Genomic DNA, 14,949 nt, shown 5'->3' with positions numbered 1-14,949 from the left:
TTTCCTGCTTTCTCCTCGAGTGTTTTGATGGTTTCCTGTCTCACATTCAAGTCCTTTATCCATTTTGAGTTTATTTTTGTGAATCGTGTAAGAAAGTGGTCTAGTTTCATTTTTCTGCATGTTGCTGTCCAGTTCTCCCAGCACCATTTGTTAAAGAGACTGTCTTTTTTCCATTGGATATTCTTTCCTGCTTTGCCAAAGATTAGTTGACCATACTTTTGTGGGTCTAGTTGAAAAGATGCTCAGCATCGCTCTTCATCCGGGAAATACAAATCAAAACCACACTCAGATATCACCTCACGACAGTCAGAGTGGCCAAAATGAACAAATCAGGAGACTATAGATGCTGGAGAGGTTGTGGAGAAACAGGAACCCTCTTGCACTGTTGGTGGGAATGCAAACTGGTGCAGCCACTCTGGAAAACAGTGTGGAGGTTCCTCAAAAAATTAAAAATAGAGCTACCCTATGACCCAGCAGTAGCGCTGCTAGGAATTGACCCAAGGGATACAGGAGTACTGATGCATAGGGGCACTTGTACCCCAATGTTTATAGCAGCACTCTCAACAACAGCCAAATTGTGGAAAAAGCCTAAATGTCCATCAACTGATGAATGGATAAAGAAATTGTGGTTTAGATACACAATGGAGTACTACGTGGCAATGAGAAAGAATGAAATATGGCCCTTTGTAGCAACGTGGATGGAACAGGAGAGTGATGCTAAGTGAAATAAGCCATACAGAGAAAGACAGATGCCATATGTTTTCACTCTTATGTGGATCCTGAGAAACTTAACAGAAACCCATGGGGGAGGGGAAGGAAAAAAAAAAACAAAACAAAAAGAAGTTAGAGTGGGAGAGAGAGCCAAAGCATAAGAGACTCTTAAAAACTGCGAACAAACTGAGGGTTGATGGGGGGTGGGAAGGAGGGGAGGGTAGGTGATAGGCATTGAAGAGGGCATCTTTTGGGATGAGCACTGGGTGTTGTATGGAAACTAATTTGACAATAAATATCATATATTAAAAAAATAAAAAAATTAAAAATTAAAAAAAAGCACTATGTATTTATCTTAGGTAAAATAGATAATATGGAAGAGAGGGGAAAAAAGCATTACCCCAAAACATACAACCAACAGACGGCCCCTGAAAGTTTTAATCTGCATTATATTCTTCACGAATGCATTACATTCTTGCGTATGCAGGTATTTTATGTTTGTTCATGTATGCATATGGTTGTATATTTATATAGGAAAGGTAAGATCTTCTAACCTAAATGTCATGGTAATGGATTAATTTATGTCCTGAACAAGATATGTCCAAACCTCAACCTCTGAACTTGTGATGGAACCTTATTTGGAAACAAGGTCTATGCACACATAGTTAAGGACCTTGAGATCTAGGGTAGTCCCTAAATCTAATGAGTGTTGTTCTTATAAGAGAAACAAAAGGAGGCATCACACACAAGGAAGAAGGCCATGTGAAGATAGGGCAGAAGTTAGAGTTATGCTGGCACAAACCACAGAAGACCAGGAACCACCAGACACTGGAAGAATCAAGAATGAATTTTGCCCTAGAGCCTTCAGAGGAAGCATGGCCCTGTCTGACACCTTGATTTTGGGCTTCTGACATTCAGAACTATGAAAGAATACATTTTTGATATTTCAAACTACAGAATTTGTGGAGACTTGTTATGGCATCCTAGGCAATTAACACACTCACTACAACATATCCCATATATCACTGTGAATAATCCTTAGACAATATCTGAACCTAGTGAGAATAAAGTGGCTTGTGACCTTGGTGAGAATGCATCATTGCAATCATGGAGACAGAAGCAGTGAGATAAAGATTTGGTGGGAAGTGAAGGTCAAAATCTCTGGAACTTTGATTTTGAAGGGGAAGGGGGGGGCAGAAAGATGGAGAGACAGAGTGAGAGGCTTATGTCTGCATGGGAATTAGGGGTCAGAGAAGGGAATTTTTTTCTTTCTTTTTATGTTTTTTTTTAACTTGTTTTATTTTTTATTTTTAATTTACATCCAAATTAGTTAGCATATAGTGTGCTACAATGATTTTAGGAGTAGATTCCTTAGTGCCCTTTACCAATTTAGCTCATCCCCCCCAACCCCTCCCGTAACCCTCAGTTTTTTCTCCATATTTATGAGTCTCTTCTATTTTGTCCCCCTCCCTGTTTTGATATTATTTTTGTTTCCCTTCCCTTATGTTCATCTGTTTTGTCTCTTAAAGTCCTCATATGAGTGAAGTCATATGATTTTTGTCTTTCTCTGACTGACTAGTTTCACTTAGCATAATACCCTCCAGTTCTATCCACGTAGTTGCACATGGCAAGATTTCATTCTTTTTGATTGCTGAGTAATACTCCATTGTATATAGATACCACATCTTTATCCATTCATCCATCGATGGACATTTGGGCTCTTTCCATACTTTGGCTATTGTTGATAGTGCTGCTATAAACATGGGGGTGCATGTGTCCCTTCGAAACAGCACACCTGTATCCCTTGGATAGATGCCTAGTAGTGCAATTGCTGGGTCGTAGGGTAGTCCTATTTTTAGTTTTTTTGGGGGAACCTCCATACTGTTTTCCAGAGTGGCTACACCAGCTTGCATTCCCAAAGGGAATTAAAAAAAATATTTGATGCCCTGAAGTTTGAACAAGTTTAAAAGTTAATGTTTAAGAGTTATTTCATCTCAGATTTAACCGTTGAATTTTCCAGTATATTCATTTTCCTCCTTATCCTCTTATTTACACTACATAATTAATGGAACACTTTCAATGGACAGTATGGGTTTTAAGCCAATATATATTTAGTTATTAGTGAATGAAAGAACTGACAAGTGTATGTCAAAGAAATGCTAGTAAATCTTGGTTTTCTGCATCTCAGGGAGACAGCAGTTGGCTGAAATTCTGGTGTGATATGGTTGGATAACGCATGGTCTGAAGGCTCCTGCAATGGTGACTCCAGGACTGGTCTAGAATATTCCTGTAAATGTATTAACCTATGGAGCAGTCCAAGAGCAGCAGTTAGGCAAGTACCACACCTTGCTGCCATGATGTGCTCTATCACTGAGGTGAGTTAAAAACAGGCCCGTCCTTTTAACCATATGTGGAATTTAAGAACCAGAACAGGTGAACATAGGGAAAGGGCAAAAAAAGAGAGAAGGAAGCAAACCGTCAGAGACACTTAACTGTAGATAACAAACTAAGGGTTGCTGGAGGGGAGGTAGGCCAGGGATGGACTAAATGGATGATTGGGTATTAAGGAGGTCACTTGTTGTGTTGAGCACTGAATGTTATATGTAAGTGATGAATCACTAAATTCTACTCCTGAAACCAATATTACATTATATGTTAACTAAGTAGAATTTAAATAGAATTTTGAAAAAGAAAAAAACACAGAGCTGTCTTATTGCATCATTAATTATAATAGACAAGATATGGAAGCAACCCAAGTGTCTATCAATAGGCAAATGGATAAAGAATATGTGATACACACACACACACACACACACACACACACACACACACCACAGTGGAATATTACCCAGCCATAAAAAGAATGAAATCTTGCCATTCACAATAACATGGATGGACTTAGAGGGCATTATACTCAGTAAAACAAGTCAGACAAACAGGCAAATACCATATGATTTCACTTATATTTGGAATCTAGTAAACAAAACAAATGAACGAACAAAACATAACAGAAACAAGCTCATAAATACAGAGAACAAACGTGGTTGCCAGATGGTAGGAGATGAAGGGGGGATGGGTGAAATAGATGGAGGGGATTAAGAGATACAAAACGGAAGTTATAAGATAAATAAGTCGTGGGGATGAAAAGTACACCACAGACAATACAGTCAATAATATTTTAATAACTTTGTATGGTGACAAAGGGTGTCTACGCTAATAGTAGTGAGCATTTTGTAATGTATATAATTGTTGAAACACACTTTGTACACCTAAAACTAATATAATATTCTGTGTCACCTGCACTTCAATAAAAAAAAAGCAAACAAAAAGTAAACGAATAAGCAGTCCTGTCTGCCCAGGGTGGGGAACTGGATTAGGGTCTGCTCAGAAGCATGATGTTGAGCATTGCTTATAAGCTTCTGATTCACCCAAGAAACTAGGGATCCTTCTGTCTACAAGATTTTAAACACAAGGTGTATAAGAGAAATATATGCTTCTTTCATAAGGATATCTATATTTTCATTAGGAGAAACAGTGAGAAATACCTTTTCACTATGCCTGCCTTAGCCCTGAAGCTCAGCCAGCCTCTATTGCTGCGTCTCAACTTTTAAAGGGCCCTTGAAGTCCCACTACATGCCATATATTCTGAGTAGGTTTTCTCATTTTTCCCTTGGGACACTTGTGTGGCAAAAGTATCCTGAGTCCCATTTCACAGATGGCAAAGCTCATGCTCACAAAACCAAATTCACCTCTCCAGTTAAATGGCAGGATGGGAATGAGGTTCCATCCTTCACCCTCTCTTGAGGACACAGAGCAGGCTTGCTTTTAGAAGATGGGTTTCTAAGCCTTGATAAATGAGCATTTCACACTCCCCTGATATTGTGGCACCATGGGTATTCATCCAAAAAGCCCCTTTTAACAATGATGGTAGTAATGCACATGTATGTTCATGTACATGTACATTCTTCATTTCATAAACACTCATTATATTCAATTTTATAGGAGAACCAAGTAGGTTTCAAAATTGAATTGATTCTGTGTGTGTGTGTGTGTGTGTGTGTGTGTGTGTGTTTCCTCTGGCTCAACCACCCCATCTCAAGTGTAGCTCTAGATTCAGTTCATACAAGGGGTGGGTTCTGAACTCAGATTTAGATATCCCAGAAAATGATGGACACCAAGGAATTACTGCCATGAAGTGAAAAATTCCCAAAAACTTTGGCTGAAACCATTCAACCAAGATCACAAACTCCATCTTTCCTTCTTCCTTGCTGAGCCTCCTGGTCTGTGCCTCAGACCTGCAATTCTGGCTCTGGCTATCAAGTGGCATCCGTCTCCATTTTCTTTTTCAAATAAACCAAGCAAAGAATAAGAAAAGTCTTGGAATCATTTGTTTACTAAGATTATGTTTGGAAAATTCATATGTATATTAAAGCAGTTCCATTTGCTGTTGGCCCCAAACCTATATCGCATTTAGTGATGTATTTTTTTCCCTCTTCAGTGCAGGTTGACCATGTCCACAATGTAGCATGTCCCTCCCAGAGACAAATTTTCTCCCTCCACCACCCCACCCCCATACAGGCTTCCCAGTCTCAGTCCAGTGCCCCATTCTCTCTCAGGCACCTCCTACCTGTCCTGTTCTGCCCTGCCCTAAGCCCACCTGCCTTACCTCCTACTGCCATGGTGCAACACTATCGCCTGTGTATCATTTTAAGAATGTCCTGGGGTGTAGGGGCGCCTGGGTGGCGCAGTCGGTTAAGCGTCCGACTTCAGCCAGGTCACGATCTCGCTGTCCGTGAGTTCGAGCCCCGCGTCAGGCTCTGGGCTGATGGCTCGGAGCCTGGAGCCTGTTTCCGATTCTGTGTCTCCCTCTCTTTCTGACCCTCCCCCGTTCATGCTCTGTCTCTCTCTGTCCCAAAAAAAAAAAAAAATGTCCTGGGGTGTATATATATATATATATATATATATATAATCTATACATATATCTATACATATATCTATCTATCTATCTATCTATCTATCTAACCCATCAGTTCTATCAGACAGAATTTAAATTATATAAATTATTGTATACAGTTGGTTCACATGCTAGGTCTTAAGGGAAGGTGTTTTTGTTTGTTTGGTTGGTTGCTTGGTTGGTTTTTGGTTTTTGCCCCTTGAATAAACAAACCTCTTGTAGAGAAATTGATGGTGGAAGTACGTTGGTGCCACCTCGTGACAGGAGCCTGAGCTGCAGTTTGAGCATGGCTGAGCAGGAAGGTGGGAGGGAGGGGCTGTGGTGAAAACCCACCAGACAGCTTTCAGGACATCTGAGTAGAAAGGGGGCATTCCCAAGGGTACAGAGACATTCTCAAGGGTGCCTGTGTGAGGTGTCCAGACTCTTTCCATGCTGAATAAAAGCTCTAGGCCACTGGAACAACAAGATCACTTTGATTTTATGCCTTGAGACCTCTGGATAAATAGGTATATGCCTATATAAACAAAAAATGGATCTGTGCCCTTTATGATCATTGTAACCTGTTTTAGCACATTTTTTTTACCATCTTTCTATGTAAACACATATTTCAATGATAATATTTTCAATTACTTTACAAAATTTCACTTATTTTTTAAATAAAGACCAGTTGTGGCATCATATGAATGGCCCAACATTTATTTCTCCAATACTAGTAATGTAAATATAGTTCTTTTACCACATTTTCTATTACAAACAATAGTATGCTAACATTCTCTCTTCTTAAAGTTTATTTATTTATTTTGAGAGAGAGAGAGAGAGAGAACGAGTGGGGGAGGGGCAGAAAGGGAGGGGGGCAGAAAGTCCAAAGCGGGCTGGGTGCTGACAGCAGAGAGCCCAGTGTGGGACTGTAACTCATGGACTGCAAGATCATGACCTGAGCTGAAGTCGGATCCTTAACTGGCTGAGCCACCCAGGCAGCCCTCTCTTGTCTTAATTTTAAATCCAGTACAGTTAACATGCAGTGTTCTGTTAGTTTCAGGTGTACAATATACTGATTCAACAATTCTATACATTACTTAGTGCCTATCATGATAAGTCTTCTCTTAATCCCCTTCACCTACATCACCCACCTCCTCTCTGGTACTATCAGTTCTCTGTAGCTAAAGAGTCTGTTTCATAGTGTTTTGTGGTCTCTCTCTCTCTCTCTTTTCCTTTGCTCATTTGTTTTGTTTCTCAAATTCCACATAGGAGTGAAATCGTATGGTATCTGTCTTTGTCTGACTGACTTATTTCACTTGGCATTATACTCTCTAGCTCCATCCATGTTGCTACAAATGGCAAGATTTCATTTTTTTTTTATGGCTGAGCGATATTCCATTGTATATATATACTACTTTTTATCCATGAATCAATCGGTGGAACTTGGGCTGCCTCCATAATTTGTCTATGGTAAATAATACCACAATAAGCAGAGAGGTGCATGTACCTTCTCGAATTAGTGTTTTTGTATTCTTTGGGTAAATACCCAGCAGTGAAATTACTGGATCGTACGGTAGTTACATTTTAACTTCTTGAGGAAGCTCCATACTGTTTTCCAGAGTGACTGAGGCAGCTTGCATTCCCATCAACAGTGCAAGGGGGTTCCTTTTTCTGCACATCCTCTCCAACATTTGTAGTTTGTTGTGTTTTTGATGGGGGTCATTCTGACAGGTGTGAGGTGATATCTCACTGTGGTTTTGATTTGCATTTCCCTGATGATGAGTGATGTTGAGCATCTTTTCATGTGTCTTTTGGCCATCTGGATGTCTTCTTTGGAGAAATGTCTGTTCATGTCTTCTGCCCATTTTTTAATTGGATTATTTGTCTTTTGGGTGTTGATTTGTATACATTCTTCATAAATTTTGGATGCTAAGCCCTTTTATTATTTAATTTACTTTTAAAATTTACATTCAAGTTAGTTAGCACATAGTGCATCAATGATTTCAGGAGTAGGTACCTTAATGCCCCTTACCCATTTAGCTCATACCCCCTCTCACAACGCCTCCAGTAATCCTCTGTTTGTTCTCCATACTTAAGAGTCTCTTACGTTTTGTCCCCCTCCCTGTTTTTATGTTATTTTTTCCCTCCCTTCCGTTATGTCCATCTGTCTTGTATCTTAAAGTCCTCATATGTGTGAAGTCATATGATATTTGTCTTTCTCTGACTAATTTTGCTTAGCATAATACCCTCTAGTTCCATCCATGTAGTTTAAAATGACAAGATTTCATTCTTTTTGATTGCCGAGTAATACTCCAGTGTGTGTGTGTGTGTGTGTGTGTGTGTGTGTGTATCCCTGATGATGAGTGATGTTGTGCATTTTTTCATGTGTCGGTTATGGATGCTAAGACTTTATCAGATATATCGTTTGGAAATATCTTCTCCCATTGAGTAGTTTGTCCTTTAGTTTCGATTTTTTTCCTTTGCTGTGTAGAAACTTGTTATTTCGATGTAGTCCCAATAGTTTATTTTTGCTTGTGTTTCTCTTGCCTCAGGAGTCATATCCAAAAAAGAAAAAAAAAAGGAATTGTTACAGTCGGTGTCAGAGAAATTACTGCCTGTGCTCCTTTCTAAGATGTTTTATATTTTCAGGACTCACATTTAGTTCCTTAATCTATTTTAAGTTCATTTTTGTGTGTGGTGTAGGATTGTGGTCTGGTTTTATTCTTTGGCATGTAGCTGTCCAGCTTTCCCAACATCATTTGTTGAAGAGACTGTCTATTTCCCACTGGATATTCTTGCCTCCTTTGTCAAAGATCAATTGACCAAATAGTCATGGGCTTATTTCTGGGATCTCTATTCTGTGCCACTGATCTGTGTGTCCATTTTTGTGCCAGTGCCATACTGTTTTGAGTACTACAGTTTTGTGATATAAGTTGAAGTCTGGAATTTTGATACCTCCAGCTTTGTTTTCCTTTCCAATATTGCTTTGGCTGTTCGGCATCTCTTATGGTCCCATACAAATTTTAGGATTGCTTGTTCGAGTTCTGTGAAAAATGCTGTTGGTATTTTTTGACAGCGATTCCATTAAATCTGTAGACTGTTCAGGATAGCATGGACATTTTAACAGTGTTTGTTCTTCCTATCCATGAGCATGGGATGTCTTCCCATTTGTGCTGTCTTCAATTTCTCTCATCAATGTTTTATAGTTTTCAGAGTACAGGTCTTTTATATCCTTGGTTATGTTTATTCCTAGGCATTTTATTATTTTTGATACCATTGTAAATGGGATTGTTTTCTTAATTTCTCTTTCTGCTGCTTCATTATTAGTGTGTAGACATGCAACAGCTTTCTGTACGTTGATTTTGTATCCTGAGACCTTACTGAATTCATTTATCATTACTAGTAGTTTTTGGGGTAGAGTCTTTAGGGTTTTCTATATATGGTATCATGTTTTTCTGCCAATAGTGAACGTTTTACTTCTTTCGTACCAATTTGGATGCCTTGTATTCCTTTTTCTTGTCTGATGGCTGCGCCCAGGACTTCTGGTACTATGTTGAATAAAAGTGGTGAGAGTGGACATCCTTGTCTTGTTGCTGACACTAGGAGGGGAAATCTTTCAGTTTCTCCACGTTGAGTATGATGTTCACTGTGGGATTTTCGTATATGGCTTTTATTATGTTGAGGTATGTTTCCTCTGAACCAACTTTGTTGAACGTTTTTACCATAAATGGATCTTATACTTTGTAAATGCTTTCTCTGCATCTTTCTAAATGATGACATGGTTCTTTTTTTTGTCACTGAAAAATTGTTTATTCAGGGGTTAATGGTTTATATAGTTAGTTCAATATTTATGTAATTTAAAATTATGAATTACCTGTGAGTAATCTAGATATCTACAATACAGACATTTGTGTAAACTACTATATTTCTTGGTATTTAACATAATTGGACTTCTCTAACTTCCAATTATGAGTCAAATAAAACATTAAACTTTCGAAGTTACACCGTTGGGAGTTCACAAATTCCTATTTGTTCAAGTTTCTATATTTACCTATATACCTTCTTATAGGAGGAAGCCAAAACCCACAAATCAAAAGTTTTAATCTGCCCTTCACAATGGGTACCAAGTCATCATAATGTACACTTTAAATATCTTACAATATTGTCCACTATGCCCCAATACAATAAAGCTGAAAAAAATGAAATCCCACACTAAAGTCTTAATCTGAACCAATGCTGAGAAATAGAGCAATAGAAGGCCTTTTATTCATTGCTTGAGCAAAAATACAGAATATATTTTTAATTAATATACTTATACCTAAAGAGAATATACTTTGTATTTAGATAAATAAGAGATTCGATGTTGGGAGTTGCTTTTGGAGAATGATCAATCAGCGCCTTATCAATGGAAGGATACTGATACAAGGGACCATCGCCTCTGGGATGCATTAACTAACCTTGGTACTTCCAGTTACTTTAACCATAAATCAGACTTTTCAGCTTCAATTTGAAAAATAGCCATTGTCTTTTCATAATTCTTTTCAGGGCCATCGAAGAAAGTTCTGGAAATCCATCTTGATATAGGATGCTTGAAACATTCCCAGTGTTCCAGGATTTGGCCTTCTGGAATTTCTGCTAACTCAGGCTTCACCAATGAATATATTCACCAGAGTTATGCCAATTGCTACTGGAATCCCACTCAACAAAAATGTAGAATTTCATTAAACTCAAATAACACCTGTCATAGAATCCAGAAGGTTTGGTGATAAACAGTCTTTTCTCATTGTTTCCACTGTGTCGCACTGAGCTGCAGTCTTCAGAAAGCCATGGGTGAGGAAGCCCTTGAATCCAAGCTGAGTGCCGAGACAGTGGCCAGAGAGAGTGGACACTGCAGTGACAGAAACCCACTGTAATGAACTCATGACCACCATGGCTACTGCAAGCAATTCGGATCATATGGTTCTTATCCTTTCTTTTATTAAAGTGGTAAATCACGTTGGTTGATTTGCAAATATTGAACCACTCTTGTATCCAATGACTAAACCCCCTTGATTGTGGTGAATTATTTTTTAAGTGTATTGCTGGATTCGGTTTGACAATATTTTCTTGAGGATTTTCACACCTATGTTCATCAAAGTGATTGGCCTGTACTTCTCTCTCTCTCTCTCTCTCTGTCTCTCTCTCTGTCTCTCTCTTTCTCTGTCTCTCTGTAATGTCTTTATCTGGCTTTAGTATCAGGCTACTACTGGCCTGATAGAATGAATTTGGAAGATTTCCTTCCTCTTCTATTCCTTTTTTGGAATAGTTTGAGAAGATTAGGTATTAACTCTTCTTTAAATGATTGGTAGAATTCACCTGTGAAGTCATCTGGTCCTGGACTTTTGTTTCTTGGGATATTTTTGTTTTGTTTTCTTTTGTTTCATTACTGATTCTGTTTCATTGCTGTTAGTTGTTCTGTTCAAATTTTCTATTTCTTCCCGATTCAGTTTTGGGAGGTTACATGTTTCTAGGTATTTATCCATCTCTTCCAGTTTGCCCAGTTTGTTGGGATATAATTTTTCATACTATTCTCTTATAATCCTTTGCATCTCTGTGATGTCAGTTGTTATTTATCTTCTTTCATTTGTGATTTTGTTTATTTGACTCCTCTCTCTTTTTATGATGAGTCTGGCTAATGATTGATCACTTCTGTTGATCTTTCCAAGGAACCAACTCCTAGGATCATTGATCTGTTCTTTTGTTTTTTGTTTTGCTTTGTTTTGTTTTGTTTTGTTTCTTTTTCATTTATCTCTTCTCTAATCTTTATTATTTCCTTCCTTCTATTGTTTTTGGATTTTGTTTGTTCTTTTTCTAGTTCCTGGAGGTGTAAGGTTAGATTGTTTACTTTTAGATTTTTCTTGCTTCTTCAGGTAGGACTGCATTGCTGTAAACTTCCTCCTTAGGACAGCTTTTGCTGCATCCCAAAGATTTTGGATTGCTGTGTTTTCTTCTTCTTTTATCTCCATGTATTTTTATTTTAATTCCCCGTTTATTTATTTGTTAGCCCATTCATTGTTTAGTAGCATGTTATTTAACTTCCATGTATTTGTGCTAGTTCCAGATTTTTCTCTTGTGGTTCTTTTCCTGTTTCACAGCACTGTGGTCAGAAAAGGTGCATGGTGGTATGACTTTGATCCTTTTGAATTTGTTGAGACTGTCTTGTGGCCTAATATGTGATATATTCTGGAGAATGTTCCATGTGCACTCGGAGAAAAATGTGTATTCTGCTGTTTCTGGATGGAATGTTCTGAATATATGTGTTAAATCCGTCTGGTCCAAAGTGTCATTCAAAGACATTGCTTCCTTGTTGATTTTCTGTTTAGGAGATCCACCCATTGATGTCAGTGGGCTGTTAAAGCCCCCTACTATTATCGTATTATTATGAATTGCCTTCTTTATGTTTGTTATGAACGGCTTTATGTATTTGGATGCTCTCATGTCAGGTGCATAAATATTTACAATTGTTATATCTTCTTGTTGCATTGTCCCCTTTATGATTATATAATGTGCTTCTTTGTCCCCTCTTACAGTTCTTGTTTAAAATCTATTTTGCCCAATATAAGTATTGCTACCTTGGCTTTCTTTTCATATCTATTTGCATGATAAATGTTTCTCCATCACTTCATTTGCAATCTGCATGTGTCTTTAGGTCTGTAGTGAGTCTCTTGCAAGCAACATATAAATGTGTCTTGCTTTTTCACATTTCTGTCACCCTATGTCTTTTGATCAGAGCGGTTAGTCCATTTACATTAAAATTAGAGATAGGTAGGTAATCATTACCATTCTGTTACCCAATTTATGGTGGTTTTTGTGGTTTTTCTCTGTTCCTTACTTTTCTTGCTCTCTTTCTTCACAGTTAGTTGGCTTTTTTATTGATAAACTTGGATTCCTTTCTCTTTAGTTTTTGCTTATCTGTTACTGTTTTTTTTTTTTTCTTTTACCGTTCAGCTTGTATATAATATCTTGTGCAAATAGTTGATGGCTGGTTAAGTTTGAACTCATTCTTTACTCCTCTCCCCTCACCCCACGTTTTAGGTGTATGTTGCCATAATTTACATCCGTTTGTTTTGAGAGACCCTTCGACTGTTTTTTATAGATGTACTTATTTTTACCGCTTTGATGCTTCCTACATTTCTTATTTCTGCTTATGGTATTTCCTTTCCACTCAAAGAATCCCCTTTAACATTTCTTGTAGGGATGGTTTAGTGATCATGGATTCCTTTAGCTTTTGTTTGTCTGGGAAACTCTTTATCTGTCCTTATATTCTGAATGGTAGCCTTCCTGGATAGAATATTCTTGGCTGCAGATTTTTTAGTTTCGCCACTTTGAATATATCATGCCACTCCCTTCTGGCCTCCAAAGCTTCTGTTGAAAAATCCACTGATAGCTTTATGGGGTTTACCTTGTATGGAATGGTTTTCTTTCCTCTTGCTGCTTTTAAAATTATCTCATTGCCACTGCTTTTTACCATTTTAAGTATTATGTGTTGGTGTTGACCACTTTAGGTTGATTTTTGGGGGGGCCGCCTGTGCTTCCTGGATCTGGATTTCTCTTTCCTTCCCTAGATTTGGGATGTTTTCTTCAGCTATTATTTTTTCAAATTAATTTTCTGCCCCCTTTTCTCTCTCTTTTCCTTCTGGAGCCCCTATAATGTGAACGTTATTACGCTTGATGGTGTCACTGAGGTCCCAAAGTCTGTTTTCATTTTGTGTTTTGTTTCCTCTCAACCGTCCAGCTTGGTTGCTTTCCATTACCCTGCCCCCCAGGTTGCTGATATGATCTGCTTCATCTAGTCTACTATTCTTTATATCTGGTGTATTTTTAATTTCAGTTATTGGGTTCTTCATCCCTGATTGTTTCTTTTTTATGATTTCTATCTCTTTGTTCAGGGTCTCACTGAGGTCCTCCAAACTTTTCTCGCATCTCATGGTATCTTTATGATCATTACTGTCAATTCTCTGTCAGACATACTACTCAATCCCCATTTCACTTAGGTCTCTTGCTGTGATTTTGTCTTGTTCCTCCATTTGGGACATATTCCTCTGTCTCCTTATTTTGTCTAACTCTCTGCACCTGTTTCTGTGTGTTAGGAAAGTTAACCACATCCCCTGCTCTTAAAACCAGTGGCCTTATGAAGAAGCAAGCCTGTAGTGCCTGCAGTGCAGTGTCCCCTATTTACCAGAATTTAGCGCTTCAGGGTTTCTCGTATGTTTGTTGTGTGCACCCTGCTCTTGTGGATGAGCTGCTTTTTCCTTCAGTTCAGCCATCCACAATGGCGCTCTTTGCCTGTGGTGGGCAGGGTTTGGTCCCTGTGTTCCTGGTGGGCCAGTCTGGGGCCACCTTGGGCTTGATTTGAGTCAGACCAGGCATCTCCCAGGGATACACTAGCACTGAACTACAGGGTACTTTCCCTGTTTTGTCCCCTGAGAAGCTTTCCTTGATGGGCAAGGCCTGCAGTCAGACCCCCTGTCTGCCCACAGCCCACTGCTGGGGCCACAGTCTGATTGTTGTGTGTGGTTATGTTTCTCTCTCCCCAGGGCAGAAGTCACTTTGGGGTGGCACTGGCCCTTCTTGGGGCTGCTTGCAAACTTCCAGGCTTGTGACACTGCTTTACATAAGCTCTGTCCAAGAGAGGATTGGAGGGGGTGGATCCATGGAAGCGTGGGGGGCTGGGGAGGAGAATGGACGTGCAGTGTTAGCAAGGTTTGCATGGGTCTGCTGTGGGAGAAGACCTGGAGCCAAGGCCCGATTGGAGGGGGCATGTCCACAGTGAAACACGAGGGCCGGGTGTCCTGTCAGCAAGTTAAGTAGGGAATGTCAGCACCTCACTGGTTCTTTGTTTGTTCCCCCAGGTGGCTGTGTGTTCATGCTGCGGTTGGGGGGAGGAAACTGGCTCCCACCAGCTCCTTTGTTTGTGGGCAAGTCCCCCACACATCCCTGCCCTTTCAACACATGCTCCGAGATCAGTAAGTAAATCTCCCTCCCATGTCCCCATGTGATTTTCAAACTGCCCCTTCTATGCTGTATCTCCACAGGGCTGTTTGTTGTCCTGTCTCTTTAAAGGTGGGAACTCAATTTCCCCTCACCATGCTGGGTTTAAGTCCCACTGGTTGTACAAACTCGTGAAATTTGGCCCTTCTGGTTTTTGCAGCCAATGTGATGAGAACTTGTCTTTCCTGTGCGGGCTACATAGTGTGAGAGTCTATTTCTCTCCCCTCTCCACACCTTGGGCAGCCCTCTCTCCTGAGGGCAGTCTCGTGGGTCCA

General features: G+C 39.3%; 1 pseudogene; it reads right to left on the bottom strand.

The window, feature by feature from the left end:
- LOC122235280 overlaps positions 1-10,575 on the bottom strand; it is a 54,510-nt pseudogene extending 43,935 nt beyond the window's left edge.
- Positions 10,576-14,949: the final 4,374 nt, after the last annotated feature.

This window comes from Panthera tigris, chromosome X, assembly GCF_018350195.1.
Source record: "Panthera tigris isolate Pti1 chromosome X, P.tigris_Pti1_mat1.1, whole genome shotgun sequence".
In the NCBI taxonomy this organism is placed as follows: Eukaryota; Metazoa; Chordata; class Mammalia; order Carnivora; family Felidae; genus Panthera; species Panthera tigris.
This window is presented reverse-complemented; position numbering and strand designations above follow the sequence as displayed.